The sequence below is a fragment of the Montipora capricornis genome, chromosome 4 (genome assembly GCF_036669925.1).
Source record: "Montipora capricornis isolate CH-2021 chromosome 4, ASM3666992v2, whole genome shotgun sequence".
NCBI classification, from domain to species: Eukaryota; Metazoa; Cnidaria; class Anthozoa; order Scleractinia; family Acroporidae; genus Montipora; species Montipora capricornis.
This window is the reverse complement of record NC_090886.1, coordinates 49462932-49480431: the sequence shown is the minus strand read 5'-3', so window position 1 is coordinate 49480431 and position 17500 is coordinate 49462932. Positions and strand designations below refer to the sequence as shown.

The window sequence follows — 17500 nt, the reverse complement described above, 5'->3', positions numbered from 1 at the left end:
ATTCTTAAATGAAGAGAAATCTTCGTTTCTAAAGCTTGTAGAAGAATTGAAACAAACAAAAACCATATAACACGCTACTTTAATTCATACATGATACGATGTAGTCCCTTTCAATGATCCATACATGAATTTAAACTAAAACTTTAATATTTTCACACATCGCGATGGACGCGTCCTCCACACAGTCTGTCAACTAATTCCAGAGACATTTAAAGTGCACCGGTACAGAATTTAAAAGTTGGATTTCTGCCATTACGATTTCGACATCTTTCGATTTTCGCGATCTGGTAAAGGGGAGGTTGATAAGTATCGTTTTATGTCCAAACATAGTTCACATCATTATTCTATATACAAGGCTAAAAGTTAAGAAATTAAAAAATTCCATCCGAACGTTTTCGGGTGCTTGCCATCAGCAGGGTTAAAATGGGTGACCGTCCGCGCGTACATTTATATCTCATGTAATTCCCAAAGGGAAAAGTTTGGAGACATAAGAAATGACTTGTTTGTTCAAACTGGGGCGGAATTGTTGGATCATTAGCCCCTCGACGATCCTACGCTTGTGAAAAGTCTGTGCCAAGGAGAGAACACGCCAAGTGAAAGCATGTGATGGGTTTTCCCGCAGGTGTTTTGCAGGTTCAGAAGTGTGAGCAGGATTTGAATGCTCCGCAATTCGTACTGCTAGGTCTCGTACAGTCTCGCCAATGTTCACATCATTATGCACTTATTTGTCACGATCCTTTGTGACACTTGCTCGCCATGGATGCGTCATCATGCATGAAGTTGATACATACCAGAACAGATTTTAAGTTACCCACTGCTTTAAGAAATAGACGTTAACAGGCCGGGCACGGGGTGCTGAAAAAGGCATTGCGCGACACATCAACATGAAAAGTCTTGCCTGTCACTCCCCTGCTAAGTGGATTTTTTTGTGCATAGAGTCTTCTGTGTGCGTATTTCATCGCGCAGAATGCCTGGTCATTATTAATTATTAATAAACGTTGAATCGGCAAATTCGAAATCGCGCGAGCCTTGAAATGTCCTGAATAAGAGAAGATAGTGACCAAAGTTGCCCACTAGGGCTGATAATTATTAGTTTTCTGATTTCCAGTAGTTCTATCTTCAACTTTCACGCGCGGTGTTTTGAAGAAGAAGGTTGTACCTTCAATTTTGCGTTTTAAACTGGACAAAAATCGGCCATTTTTTGTATGGGGGCCGTTTTCAACAGCAACTTTTTCACTATCGAAACGTCCTTTTGAATTTTCACGCACGGCAAATGAAAGATGGATCTCTTCCGGAACAAAATCCGTTTCAACTTCGAAAATTGGTCAACAAGAACCTTTCGCCTTTTGAGTTTGAAAACTACTTGTTGGAGTTGTGTTTGGAAACGGTGCGTCTCGGGTTGAAGAGCTATTGTCTTAAGCACAGGTCTGTATAATAATGGCTGTCAAGATTAACAATACCCATTCAGGAAAACCACTCAACTATAAAAAGGTCACAATTAGCGGGAATTGCAAAAGTATCTTGTTGGCGCAGCTGATTTATTCAAACCTGTTCCGCAATGAGTAAGGCAAGCGAAAACGTAAGTGATCGGAAGCTCTTTTCAGAGCTCTTCGAAAACCCGATCCACCCGCTTTTGATCAATATTGTACCTCCTTTTGTTAACGAAAACAGTCCAATCTTTCACTTCCAACTAAACGGCGAAGCAGTTTGGAGATGGAGGGAAGTTTGTGGGCAACCGAGCACAGTGTTTGAACTTTTACAATCAAGTGTTCTGCCTCTTGGCTACCGATTAGCGGAATCTGCTCGCGAGCGTGTCGGACGTGCATTTGCCGAAAGTATAAGGCGATTTTGGAGAAAGATACAAGACAGCAAAAACACGAAGAAACGGAAACAAATGCGAGCGGAGACATGGTTAAAACTGGGAGTAAACCCGGAGGAGATGGCGCAAACACCAAAAGACGTGTTGGCGCACCTTATGCAAGATAACAGCAATGTAGACCCGACTACCCAAATTAGCATACTCGAGCAAAAGTCATGTTATTGTTCTTAAAAACGGCGCCATAGCTTGCAGCTTTTTTACGTTTCTTAGCAAAATGTTCTAGTTAAAACTTCTCTTTCTTTTTTCGCAACAAAGAGAAGGCACGCGCGCGCTAGCTTTTTGGATCATAAGCTACTCCAGATTCAGGCGAAACAAGTCTATTCACTTTATTTAAAAATCGACATTTAAGTTTTCGTAGGTACGAATGCCTGTGAAGTCATTAAATTCGTTGCCGGGGGTTTGGCGGAAGGTAAGAGCTGCCCTATTCACAATTAGTATAAAGCAGACCAAACTTTTAAAAAAATCGATATGTTATAATATTGAACGTTAATATTTTCGCTGGCGGAGCGCTCTTATTCAGCCATACTGCAAAGTTGCGACATTAGGAAACAATAGAATGAACAATAGCTCATGTGGCCTTTGTCTTTAAGCTCCGCCCTGACAAGTTGATGAGCTAAGCGGTACTCCCAACGGAGCACAGCGCGCGTAGATTTGGACCAATGAGAGTCACTCAGTTTACGCTTCATCGATAATATTACAGATCTATAATTTTTGCCGTACAGTAAGTAAATGTCCCCAAAACAATAGGCATTCTGCGCGATGTGTTCGGTTTGAGGGAGCTGGGGTAATGCGTAGATTTCTCTGGCGCACACAGGAGAACATTCAATTGTTAACCTGCAATGGCGCCGAAAGTCATTGTAACGCGAATGGCGTTTTAGCGGATCTTTAAAGGGACTATGTCACACCCGGCGCATGCGCGCGTTGAAGCGAAACTCTTTGAAAACGTTAGGTAAACTATTTCAATCTTCGTCGATTTGATCGTTCAAATCTGCTAATATCCTTGTCATCGTTGGAAATTTTTTTAAGATTTATATGCAGAAGCTGTCTTCAGTGTTGGTAGAATCTGTTTGTTGCGGCATTTCGGTAGAGTTCTCGTTTAATTGGCATTGTCACTGAGGCAAAGTTGGTATACGTTCTTTGTTATGTCGTCCCGTGGCGGCCGTCGACCTGGAAGCGGTCGGAAAAGGATCCACGACAGTAGTTACACACGAATTAAAGTCTGGCAGAGAGGCCATCAACGAATGTGGTTGGATTCTATCATTTACTCGTCGTGGGTTTCGGCAAAGTTGAAATGCGGTTACGCAAGCGACTCGGCATTTGCATGCCATCTCCTATCTTTGGAGAAGCGACGAAGGTAAGTTTTCGCGAACGTGTATAAAATAATCTGGTTATGGTATCGTTCTGAGGATACATCGCAATTTTTATTGTCCTAATTTCTTTTTTTTTTTCGTCAAGGGAAAGCGAAAGAAATGACTGTGAATCTGAAATCAATCAAGTAAGCCATCGCCGAACGCTGAGAAAGCGACCACGAGAAGAGCCACCAGAGGATGTCAGTGATGGTATGTTTGAGTTTATATTTAATTAATAGACTCCCAAAATTCAGAGGTATACGATACGATACAAGTTTATAGTTTGTATTTGTACAATAGTATAGCATTACTTGAGAAGAAGCAAACAAAAGTGGTCTGAACATTACTTTTCTTTTTCAAGGTCCTCTTACTTCGACTCCTGTTCAATCCACGGCTAGAAATAAAAGAAAGTTCTCCATGCAGGAAAGTCCCTTAAACCTGACCTTGTCTTTCAATGAGTAAGTTGCATACTGTGTATTCTGTTATAATAACCGGCAGTACAGATGCAAGGGATACGCTTGTCAGTTTCACTGAAAACATTTCAACACACTGAAGTGTTTGTGCAGGGTTTAATGCAGTATCACTTAGATTTATGTATGTGGATTTCTATTTTACTTTATTACCCGGGTAAAATAGCTACATTATAGCACTTCGCATTTGTTACAAGAGATTACTTTCTGAACTATTTTATGACAGCCTGTATATTTATGTTGTTACATGTAGGTCAACGTCGGTGGACATAACTGGTTTGAGTGAAACAGGAGAGATTCGCACAGTTGCAAATTCTACGTACAAAATTCAAAATGATTCAGTCATTGTGTCAAGGGCGTCCATGTCAAGCAGCTCAGCAAGTGAAGAAAGTGACGATGAGATGTCATGTTTTGGTGAAAGGTGAGTTGTATCCTGTTTTACTGCATGTTTGTTAATAGTTCAGTGGCACTATAATATTATTGTGATTGTTCATTAAGAAAACTGCTCAATAGAACAGGTAGGAATTTTCTTTTTTTGTCATACTTTATTTATTTTTACAGTGAGAGGCTGGATGAAGGTTTGTGTGTCCTCAATCAAAACAGGGAGTTGGATGAAAGTGAAACTGAAAGTGAAGAGGAACAGACGTTATGGTAGGTATAAAATAAGCATGAACTGAAGAACTGAAAAATATAGGTCGGTGGGGGGGAGGGGGTGGGTAGTGGAAAATTATTTTGTCTTCTTTATCCTCATGACTGGAAACTTCAGGTGGACGATAGTCCAGTGCTGTTATAGGGTGTTTCACTTATGTATATCTTAGTGATGTAATGGTACAAGAGGTGCTCAACATAAGTCACAACTGGCTGGCCTGACACGTGGTTTTGGATTGTAAATTGGCCATTTTCACTGAATTTTCCTTGAAAACAACCAGGACAAATATCATTATGTGCATTGAACAAATGAACAGACTTCTGACCTCAATATACCTGTCTGGCTTGCCAATACTGGATAATGGTAAGCCCTTATGTTTGTACAGGTAGATGCATATGTTTGTAAACCTGTTTTCTTGCCTTTGCTACAGGGAAGAAAACTTTGAGTGGGAAAATGAAGAACAGGAGGGTGTAGATGAACTGGATGCAAGTCTTCTGCAAGAGTTGCCTTCAGTGACTACAACATCTGAACAGGAGCACCAGCAACCTGCACCTCGCTTGTCAACCCAATTAGAAGAAACAGTGAATCAAATCCAAAAAACATCGAAGTCTGTGATGACTCAGACAGACAAAGTCAACAGCTCAACAAGGCCTTCTGTTCCGAAACACAAGCCAGAATATGGGCCACATCAAAAGTTTTCTAGGAAATATGAAGAACACCAGTACCAGGAAGAACTTGGTCTCATCAAGGGGACAAAAGTTCTATGCTCTCTTGACCTTTTAGTACAGCAGTTGGAAGGAGGTTGCCAGCATCATGGCTGTATTCATGACACAAAAGTGGATTACACTTTATGTGGCACAAGTGCCATGATTCGTTCCAAATGCTTTGCTGGCCACATAAGCAGATTTTGCACCTCAGGCGAGGTTAACAACGTTTTGTCAAACAATTTTCAGGTTGCTGCAGCTGTGTTGTTGTCTGGCAACAACTTTTCCAAGATTGAAAAGTTTGCAGAGTTTTTGGGGTTGTCATTTATCTCGCCATCAACTTTTTTCAGGGTACAGAAATTGTACTGTATACCAGCTATTGAGGAATGGTGGCAATGGAGGAGAGGAGAACTTGTTGTCGAATTCAAAAATGAAGAGCTGGTCGTGAGTGGTGATGGCCAGTGCGATTCATCTGGATTTTCCGCCAAGAATCTTTGCTATTACCTGATGGAAGTTGTGAAGGAGTACATTTTGGAGGTGGAAGTCTTGGATAAGCGGCATGTTGGAATGAAATCGAGTACGATGGAGCGGAAAGCACTAAACAATTCACTAGAACGGCTAAAAAAGTGCTGACGGTTATAGAAGTATGCACAGATGCTTCATCCTCCATAAAAAAACTCATGGGTAATTGTAAATTAGTAAAGTGAATGTATGTATATTTTGTAGCCCGGTCAAAATGAGATTCTGGTTGAATGAAAAACCCTTGTCTCCTCTCCCTAATAATTATTCATGGATCATGAATAATTAGGGTTTGAAGACAAAGGAAATTGAGAGTCAAACTAGGTTTAAATTATTTCAACTTGAATTTCATGTTAACCTATGTCATTATAGACTAACCATTGCATATAGCAACTTTTGAGTTTAAATTTATTTACAGGACCAGTTAGAGTCTTTTTGGCAAAGTTTGTACCTAATTTAAGGATACTTAATCTGTGGTTTTTAATTAAACAATAAATTTATTATGCACTTGTGCTTGTTGGATGGGATAGTTATATAGGTATTTCATTAGCTATCTCATAAGGCATATCCAAAGCATGCTTGAGAAATAATCGTTAGATATTACAGCTGAAGATTGTTTCTTTTTTGTTAGATGAGATCTTGATTGACATGTCTATATTTCTTTTGTAGCTGAGGACTTCAAAGATGTATTTCACTCCCTAGATGTCTGGCATAAGGTTAACAGCATTAGAAAATGTATTCAAAAGGTAATTGTTGTTTTTGTTGCCCATGGAGTGAAAGAGACCAGCTGTTTGACTTTTTGGCTTAGTTTTGTTTTTGTTTCAGGTTGCTGCCACCAAGGGAAATGAAAAAATTGCAGAATGGTCAGACAGAATTATCAATCATTTCTGGTACTGTTGTTCTGTTGCATCAGAATGCGATGATAAAGTAAAGGCCATTGCTCGTCTAAAGGTAATGTTATTGATAATTATAAAGTGATTTGAAACATTCGGCCTTTTAATAAGATTTTGTGCAAAGAAAGTCATGCCTAACATAGCGAAGGGTATCAGGTGGATTTTATCTGTTGGGCTACAGACATTTTTGAATTTTTTTCAAAAACAGAAGTACTGTAGTAAAAATGACTTTGTGTGAAATGTATATCCTTGTTACATTGAGGGAAAGAGAAAACAGGAAGACTGATTTTGCACTTTGCAAGAGCTTGATTCATAATTTCATAAGAAGCTAAATCAGATCATTCTTTATCATAGATTTTTCAAAAGAAAAGAGTGTAATGATAATAAGCATCATCAGGATGTTTGAGATAACATCCAATTCACCCTTTGACAAATCACACGTTTCAAACATTAGTCTCAGAAAACTAACAACCTACTGTAGTAAGCAGGCCATCACAGAAAGGACATTGAAAAAAGCTGTAGTGGCTTGGTTTGTATTTCTCATTATTTTTCTAGAACAAATGGCTAGGTTTGCTTCACCATGTGTGTGATGACCACGAATGGACTGGAGGACAGTGTGCACATGGGGATATTAGTCCAGATGATGAGCAGCCACCATGGTTTGACCGGCGGGACAAAGATTTTAATGCACTTCAGAAAGTGATTCTTGAGCCCACTCTCCTAGAAAGTTTCAAGTACTATGTCAGATTCAGGTATGAGTGCAGAGCAAACTTTTTCAAGATTGTATATACGGAAAAGTTTCAGGTGAACTCTAGATGTATATAATACTCTATTTTTTGCCTATTGGGTTTCTCTTTCTTGTGCATCAGTAATTTTCTTACCACATTCTGTCAACATGCATAATACCTAAGTATAAATAGCAAAAACTTTTGAACACTTTTTACTGTGAAAAGTGCAATTGTTTGACATGTCTTTCCATTCGTTGCCTTTAGACATACAGGTTCGCTGGAATGTGCCAATAGCATGTCACTGGGATATACACCTAAGAGATGTTCTTACACGTAAGTTGAAATATGTACTTATGTGGGATCCCACAGTCAAGAATGTTCTTGTTTTTTCCCAGGGGCCAAATGATGTGAGTATGAATGGCTACCAAAAGTTCAAATCTAAAAGATCTCATTTTAGGAGGGTTTTACTTCACAGCTAAACAAACTAGAACTGCACATGAATGACGGCACCCATTAAATTTACAATATATTCAAAAATGATGTCACCAATTGTGACATCATTTTGACATATTGTCTCTTTTATTAGGTAGTAATATGGGGACTTTTCTTCAATTTTCTCTGGCTAGGTTTCAAGTGTACAAGGCAAGGAGGCAGCTTGCAGTAATAGATAGATAGATAGATAGTTTTATTAAAATTACCCTTGCAGCCCGAGGGCTGAATTACGATAATTTTTACAAATGTACAACGTTAATTAATTGTAACTATAAATTATAAAATGATAAATTAAGAAAGTTATTTGATAAGAATTTAACAATACTAAAGCTATTATTATGTAAACACTAAATTACAATTAAGATACAGCTAAAATTTTTCAAAATCATATCATTTAATATATATGAGTTGCAAAAGGGCGTGTTATCGGCAATGGCTTACAATAAAACTGTCTCTGAAACGATTGGTTTTAAAACGTGGGACTTGGAACTTGCGATTTTTCCGTGTACGCAAAGTGCCAGAGTAAGGTGGCGGAAGGAGTGAATGAAGCTTGTGATTATTGTTATTACATATGTCTTGAAACATTGAATTACCAATCGCCTCTCTCCTGGCATACAAGGTAGGTATGCTAAAAACTTCTAAAGCTTGTCGATAAGATAACTCGTTATTGCTTATTATGCGTAGTGCTCGCTTCTGCAGGCGCTCTAACTGATCGGAGAGATATTGCGGTAGAGCGGTATGAAAGACTGAACATGCATACTCTTCGACTGGCCGTGTGCAAGTGGTGTAGAAGCTCAAAAGGTCATTAGTTGGCACTTTCGCTAATAGACTGAAATTATCATGTTGACAGAGCCACCGCCACGAATGAGAAGAAAGAGGCAAGGCACCAGAAAGGATAACCAAAGGACGAAAGAATGGAACACCAGAGTGGTGAAGGTATCCAAAGACTTTGGATACATACCTATCCTGATGGCCAAAATATTCAAACGGCGATTTGAGGACCTAAAATCAATATACCGTCATGTGTCATTGTGTGAAGATGACCCAGCAAGAATTGCTCCAACAATTGCTGAGGTCCCCCCTGTTCCCTCAAAGGAACTGTACATAAGGCACCAGTCAAGGTTTTCAAAATGTAAAACAAATTTATTTACATCAAAGCAGTCAACTGAAACTGACAAACCAGAACTATTTCAATGGGTTCTACAAGATAGGTCATTAATAAAACCTGCCATGTTCCTTGAGGATTGGAGCCCCAATATTTAAGGGTAATATATGTCCTCACTTGCTCAGTTGTCACAATAAAAGTGTTTTTTTGTGCATGTATAAAATGTTGTTGGCTATTGTGTTTCTTTCCAAATTAGACCTTTCTAGCCTGTATGTTTAGTTTTCATAGGGCGGTTTTCAATTGAGTGTTGAAAGTAATTAGATAATTACTTTTGTTTATGATTACTTCACTCAGTTATTGGTTCAAAGTTCTCACGCCATTTTTTCAACCAATCAGAAGTGAAACCAAAACCAATCGTGGCTCAAGCATGCACATTTTCCCGCGCTTTGTGTCGGCTAAGTGGAATTACTTCGAGTTTTGATTGGTTTGCCGGATTGTCTCAGTCCTTTTTGATTGGCCAAAGTAATTACTTTGGTTTTGGTTTTACGACACTCAATTGAAACTCGCTCTAATGTAGGTCATGTGATGTTATTGTAATAAATAAAAGACAAATCCCCTTATCACATGATGTACATTGGCAAAGCCAAAATTTACAAGCTAAAAAGATCATTGCATAGTAAAACTTTTGGCAAATACAATATCACATGACCTGAAGGCTAAATGGCATATCTTTATTTACTCAGGTCAAAAAATCTTCTTTTTCTTGTTTCTTCTCTAGCTGCATTGTAAACAACAACAATATCGCCTCTGACAAATTGACCATACTCTCGTAGAAGTATTTTGCCAATATTGTATTTGGAGGTGAACAAAACAGTAATTCGAATGTTATATCCTGAGACACTTAGAAAGGACATCAACTTTTTTCATATTCTGGGGATGACTGTAAGTGATATCTACTTCAGAAAGCTGTGATGTTGAAAGGATTCACGGTAAGCAACAGGGATAGCTGATCCAAGCAATGTAACGCTGATCAAGGATTGAACACAATTCGAGGTTTTAGCTTTGTAATCAGAGTAAAGGGTGAAATACAGAACAATAACAAATAAAAGGAAACACCATAGAAGTTGGAAAATTATACATAATTTCCTTTATCATCTGGTGCTTTGAACCACTGCACCCTGGATGCCTACCATGGTTGGGGTTTATTAGAGATAACTGTGTGGTATGGTTCTTCTCAAACGTTTACATTATTCTGGTCTGAATCCTAGGTATACACCAGTTGCTGAGGGATACTGCCTCCTAACCCTAAGAACCACACAAGATGGAGCAACCTTTCGATTACCTTTGCCTAAATACCCATACCTGTCTATGATGAACTGTCGATAAGCAGCTTTGCGAAAAGATGAAGTACTGTTATCTTCGCGATCATTGCGTATATCAGCCCTATTTTGTATACACAGTTCAAGAACTTCTGCATCTAAACATAACTTTTCAAAACGCCTTTTAGATGTGATGCAATTCCTGTTTCCACAACATTTATTCTCTATCTCCTGAGCCATTGGTTGGCATCGCCGACATTTGCACCAGTCTGGTGTTGGCTCAGTATGTGGATTGGGAGGACCTCCACTGCCAGCAGATTTATCTGCGTATTCATTGCGATTTGTAGAGATATTGTTTTCATAGTCATCATCATCTTCCATGATTAGAAGACTGTCAACATATTCCATACTGCCCACCCCACGACATAGTGCCCTTGCACAAAGCTTCCGGACCATCTTTTCATCTAGGGTTGCAATAAACTCCTAAAAATTAAATAAACAAACAACACTTCAGCTTCATTTACATTTTACAAGATCATTTGGAATAATCTATCAAGTATAAAATATCTATCCTGCCAACAATGAATTGCCTAAACAAGACTAAACTATTGTAGACTGGAGGTGACATGGTTATGTGCAGTAGGAGTAAAAATAGGCACAACAGATTGTTTTGCAGCTACAAAACCTTCCACGTAGCTAACAGAATGAAAAGAGTATCAATTTTGAACAAGCAATGTTGAAAACCAATGATAGTTCACTTACCTTCACTCTTCGATTCTCTAAAACTCTCTCGTCCTCTTCCGTCGGCCTCACAATTGAAACAACTTCACCTGGTACTTGATTTCTCTAAATATGTTGGAATAACAACAAGCTGTAGGTAATTTACTCGGAAAAAAGACCGAAATTTGGGATTACTTATACAAATGAGTGAATGAAAGCGACATGTTTACCTCCTTGTTTTGACAAGATTTCCTCTTCGTACCGCATGAGCAAAACTCTGTACAACGCACCTTAGCGGTTTTACAAGGGCAGCCACGAGATTTAGCCGTGGTTTTCCGCGAGCAAGTTGTCTTACAATTGCAAGGTTCAGCCTAAACGAAAGAAAGTGTACTCTAACATAAGCATGTAAGCATGCACTGATCTTATCGTACGCTGATCCAAGTATAAAGGCTTTATAGAAACAAGAAATCGAGCATCCAAACTTACAAAAATCGAGTCACTTTCAGGAGACACAACGTCCATGACCGTATCTTTGACAGTAAAAGAATAACAGCGCGAAACAAGAGAACGATTCCTTGCAGACGAAGCTACGCAAACAATGGCGGAAAGTAAAACTTCAGCACCTCGTCGTATGCAAATTAGGCTAAACTGGACCGAACTGCGCATGTGCCCCAGCTGACATAGTCGCTTTAAACAAAATATACCCTTATGGAGGTCAATAATGGAAAGTCAATTGGATAAACAAGAAAGGCGGTGAAAAACAAATATGTGGAATCTTAAAAGCGACGAGTAATGGACTTCGACAAAAATCTATCGCCCGTCTAGCCGAAATCAAAGTGCGCTGTATTTCTAATATTTTATCAAGTGTGCTGTTAGAACACTGAAACCATATGGAAAATTCTCTGTTAACGTATGGGTTCAACAAAGATAGAGAACGAATCGAACACCTTAAGAGGACGTGGCGCAGAATGGCTATTGTTTGTAGGACATATACTTGCTTTCTGGCATAAATTAATTTTGTCTCACTTGAACTCCCATGTGGGTTCTTAATAGACTCCAATTGGTTGCGGTTACTTTCTTACAAATGCAAATCTACAGGAAAATGCTGGGAGGTGCGAATACCGAGTGGAATAACTGTCCATCAAATGTACAAGCAGTTTGCAGGCAGTAGATTTCTGAACAAACCCGATCACTCCAAATAGTTTGATAGAAAATCCTGCATCTCATTTGCGACATGATTTGCGACAGGTTAAGCCCGGTTCCCACTTGTGCAATAAGCACAAGTTCAAGCGTAAGTATTAAAAATCACGTGTGGGAACCGGCTTAAAATAAACGTGAAATAAGCATAAGCGTAAAGCGCAAGAAAGGAAACTTTTTCCTTTCCTTGTGCGTATGCTTATCATACGGTTGTGTTTATTTCGCAAGTGGGAACCGGCGTGAGTTTGCACTAGCATGACGATTCGCACACCATCTTGAATCCTACTAGATCTTCTCGGACGTTATTACTACGCTTGCGTATGCCAAATTTTCTTCGGTTTGTCTCACTGTGTAAACGGCTCAAGCTTATCCTTGTGCTTATCGCTTTAGTGGCAGGTTCGTATGTTGTGTCATGAGCGTTTTAACACATTTTTATTAAGCCTCTTGTGGACTTCAGGCAGACCTCTCGTCGCGACCAATTTTTATCACTTGGTTTAACTTTAATTACGTTCCGGACGAGCCAAACTCCCCTGTTTTTCCTGTTTGAAAATGGGCAAAAATTTTCATTACTTAAAAAAAAGGAACTCGCCTTAAATGCACGAGCTGACTAGTTGGTTCTCTTTCCCATGCGACAGTTGTTGAAGCGTTTTTCGCAACTGTAATGCGTAAAACATAAGTGTGCGCCGCTCTCTGAGAAGCCGTCCATTACGAAATCGGATGCAATCCGTAACTGTTATTTTCACTTAAAGAGAGGAAATCCCTGAAAGACCTTTTCGCGAAGGACGAGGCAGACTCTAATAAAATCAGTCCTCAGGTAATTTCGAACTCTCGTACGCTTTGCCGCGTGTCTGACAAAGAAAACGCTGGAATTACTTTTTTGTGTTAGCGTTTTTAAGAGTTAGCGATAAATCTCTAATTGTAAGGTATAATTACGTCCTTTAGATAAACTACTTGTTTTCCCATTACACCATGCCTTTAGTAACCACCTAGTAAGCGATTTTGTGCGGAAAGCAAACAAGCGCTAGGAGCGCGGTAATTACGCTAAGCCAGGCATCCTAACCACGGCAAACGTGTGCTGTTTTACATTGAAGAGACACCGACTAATAATTGTTTTCTTTTATCCGGTGCTTTTCAAATGTTTGCAATAAATTTGTTGCAACAAGAATTTCAAACTTTGAGCGTCGGTTGCCTTCTCAGGATTGTGTTGCATCGAGCAAATGCTGTGAAACCAGAGTACCGAGAGGTAGTCTTGGCATAAGGGCACTCTCAAGCCGAGCCAGGTTAGGTCAGCACTTGGCTCGAAGAATTTATTTCTCGTTGTAAGGTTGGATTAAGTAAATTCTTAAATATTATTTAACGTTTATAGTCTAGGGATCCTTAGCTTCTACATTCGTAATATGAGTGAATAACTCATCTGGATCTGGTGATCAGTGATCAGGCATTTGCTTGTTGACTCAGTTCTGTTGAAATCGGCAAAGCCGTGTGATTGCCGTTGGACTTTAGAAATCGGTGAATGTAAATGATCATATGCAAGTTTTCTTCAAGATTGTAACTAAGCGCTGCATTGATTTTCTGATTGTTCTGTGATTAAAGCAAGTTTCGCGCGGACATTTGCGGATTTAATCAATGGCTAGTTAGAGATGGTCGTTGAATAACATGCCATTGTTTCAGGAGAACCTTTTAAAGATTCGGTCTGACCGGGTTGTCGGTGAATCGAACTAGTCAGAATTGTTTGCACGACTCTTATAGGATAGCCGCTTTCACAGAGCCTTTGTTCAAAGTGTGGTTTTTCTTATAATTTTCTTTGACTGAGTTCTCAAAAGACGCGGTGCTTCTTCTTTGCTAAAGATCTTTTAAGAGCTAAAGTGTGGCGAGATGAGAAGGTCGTATATTGGAAAGTTTCAGTAGCCTTGAAATGCGTCTGTAAATCAGGAATTTTGATATTTGGGATCCTAGACTTCACTTTCTAGGAAAACAGCGAGTACGTCAGCATTTTGCTATTTCCGCTGAGCAGAATTTGAAAGATTACTGCAAACACTGTCTCCTCTGTGATAACACCACTGGTCTGGTGCCAAATCCTCACTCTCGGGATAACTTACGACTTCGGATGTCGGCTTCAATCGTAAATGTTCTCCAAAGACCATAACAAAATCCGGTGGACTGAAAAGTTCAGTGTCAACCTTTATGGAATACCCAAGGGAACAGTGGAGGCGGAGCTAAAGCAAGATTCATGAACCCAGAGTGCCTGCATTTATATATATTTATGAACAAAATAGCTCATTATTTGCTCATTATGTGATACGAATCGAAATAAAATAGCGCAAATTTCCAAGTAAATCCTTTGCTGCTATATTTGACATTTTAACGTAATGTCTGAATTTACTCTTAAAAGAAACTTTTGCATGCTACTAGTTCCTAAAAAAGCTGGACCACAAACAAGAAATTTTAAATAGAAAAAAAACGCTTTTGAATTCTCATATCAAATGGCCGAAAAATCACTCGCATTTTAACTCAATTTCCAATAGTTTTTACAAGTCGTGTCCATCTTCCGAGCATCTCGATAATCTGGGCTTCATTTGCAGCCTACAACTTAGGACTTTTACAACTGAGATGCTTTTAAAATGAAAATTAAAGTTGGGCGTTTGCCCATTTCTGGCGCCATTTCTTTTAAAAATGTAGTTTGTCGCTTTCAAATTTCGCGCTTCAGCGCATCACTTTTATGCTAATGCGATGATTAGTCAAGTGAAGCTATGATCTTCGCAGTTGTGAACGCAATTTTTACAATTGCGTAGAGAAGCCTGAAAAATTAGGACTTCAACGGGGTTTGAACCCGTGACCACGTGATTCCGGTGCGACGCTCTAACCAACTGAGCTATGAAGGCACTGACGTTGAAAGCTGGCCATTTGTGGGTTACAATTGCATAGAGAAGCCTGAATTTTTCAGGCTTCTCTACGCAATTGTAAAAATTGCGTTCACAACTGCGCAGATCATAGCTTCACTTGATTTCATGTCCGCAGTTCATATATGATTCATTTCGTATACCATTTCATCATTGATTCATTCCTAGTTGTATTCATGGAAACGGTTTGATCCTGAAATTTATTTTGTTGCAATATTGCGTATGGTAGTTTGACACGATTTAGTTTCTTCTCTTCACGCACGTAATGAAATAGGAATGGGTTTCGCCTCTAATAGCAAATATGTTGTTTGTCTCAAAAACTTTTTTTCGCCGGAAAAGGTGGCCTTTATGAATTCATCATTTTTTATAATATGCGAGCTTAACTGGATAGTTTTTATGGCAATAGTAAGGCATTTTCGTGTCAAAATGAGGTTAGCCTCTTTCTGGTGTGTTAACTTAATTAAATATACCATGTGCGCCTCGTGAGTTTGTATTTGCCGTCTGCCGTAACCTTGATTTCCACGCTCAAAATTACCTCCACAACCTACTTTTTGCGTAGAATAAACTTTTAGAATGATGTTCGTGTTGTGATACTTAACGATTCGGGAACGTTTTGTGAAAAAATATTATAACGGGTCACACGCGTAACTTGATCCCCCGATTATGCATATCATCCACTTAGCCTTTTGACATCCCATTGAAAAAAACTCGTAACAGGACATTACAAAATAATTGAAATTGTGAACGTGTGAGCAAAAGGGTGTCTGCTGGCACGACATCTGGGTGACCCCTCAAATGGTGTTAATACCCGCGACTTGTTGAAAAAATTAACTGGAATGCTGCAGTTCAGTGCCTTCTGTTTTCCTGTAACACGTACCATAGGCAACCCAGTTTACGTTTCAAGGAAGCGTCTAGTTATCTTTTGTATACCCTAGTCCTAGTAAATAGTTCTAGAAATTACAAATTTTAATCCCTTTTTTCTCCAGCCTTCGTTCTTGTAGTCGCCCTCGTCATTGTTTAAGCTCCTTCTGCTGCAGTTACGACACAGTCAAGCACTACTTCGACGTGATATTCTTTTTCTCGTCGACATCCATATAGCACGAAAGGTTTGTTTACACAAGAGATCCTAAACAGATTCAGACTGACCTTTCAAGCGAGAACACGAGGTGCAATTTGTAATAAAAATATTTAGTTTTTCTTTTCTTCTTTCGTCTCTCTAGTCTGCGTGCACACGAAATAGCCATCTTCTTCTCTAGCCAACACAGTAGTATAGGAGTTAGGGGTATGAGCTCATTTTTCATTTTGAGTTCAATTTTACGCTCAATTTTGCGGTCAATGCCAAATCTTTCAAAAAACTTACAACAGAATACAACTGCAAAAAATTAATCTATATATCTTTCTTATGAGTAAAATTTTTAGTAAACTTTAGTAGTAAACTTTGTAAGTAAACTTTGTGAGTAAACTTTAGTAGTAATCTTTGTAAGTAAACTTTATGAGTAAACTTTGTCGGTAAAGTTTGTCATTCAGATTGTTTTAGTGTGTTGATTTTATAATGCCTTTAAAATATTATCTCATATAATAATATACATGAATTGCAATAAAGAACTACATGATGAATTAAGTCAAAATTATATAAATTGCGCACTTTGTGGTATTCAAATATCTAATTATTATACAGACAAAAAAAGTAATTGCTGTAAAAAACTTGATATAGCTGAAGATAATAGTCGTTTACTATGCATTAACTGAGGCCAAATTGGTAACGAGCTGTTTAAAAATAATTACATTGATTTTTATGAAAATATGTACAAGATTCACAAAAAATCAATCTATATACGAAAATATCATATTCAAAATGTATTAAATGATATATCACTCAAAAACAAATTACCAATATCAAGAACTATAATAAACCGTGTTTGCAAGACATTTGATCCAATAAAAAACCATTTTACCTCCTGTTGACAAAGAAAGAAAAAGGATAATATCAATCAAATTTATCATACACAAGCTTTTTGAAAAATGGAATTTGAATTTTAATGTTCCAATTACTAAATCCAAAAAGATTTTGCATGATTATCAGAAATTTTCGAATCAGCCTTGTTTGTTGATTAAACTATAAATTTTTATCATAATTTTAAACATATTTATTTTTATAATTTGGAACCAAATCAATTGATAATTCATCTATCCATTTTAAATAGTCGATATAATCATTTTCTAATTTTTTACCAACTCTTAAATTGTATTCCAAATCAGTTAATACTTTTTTATAATTTTGATAAGGAAATTTTGTCATTTCAACTTTACGATTACAATTTTTTTGTTTCAGTATACACTTTTAAATAACACCAATAGATGGTAAAATTCCTAAAATAACAGGATTAAAAGTTAAACCACCTGATATAGTACCAGAAGCAACCAAAAGAGCTGATGTTATATTACATTTTAATTTCGTTTTGTTGAAGCATTGATATGTTTTTCTTATAGAGATGCATTCTTTTTTTTTTAATTTCATGTTTATCTAATTTTTCTGATATATGATTAAAGTTAAATATGTCTCGACGTTTGTCGGT

The 17500-nt window shown here is 38.1% G+C and overlaps 1 protein-coding gene and 2 pseudogenes across 3 annotated transcripts in view; 2 read left to right on the top strand and 1 right to left on the bottom strand.

The window, feature by feature from the left end:
• Positions 1–17500, bottom strand: part of LOC138047241 (uncharacterized) — a 109640-nt gene that overhangs the window by 63978 nt on the left and 28162 nt on the right. The gene's annotated exons all lie outside the window — the stretch shown is intronic.
• Positions 1316–2050, top strand: LOC138044972 (uncharacterized; annotated as a pseudogene).
• Positions 3022–8946, top strand: LOC138044971 (uncharacterized; annotated as a pseudogene).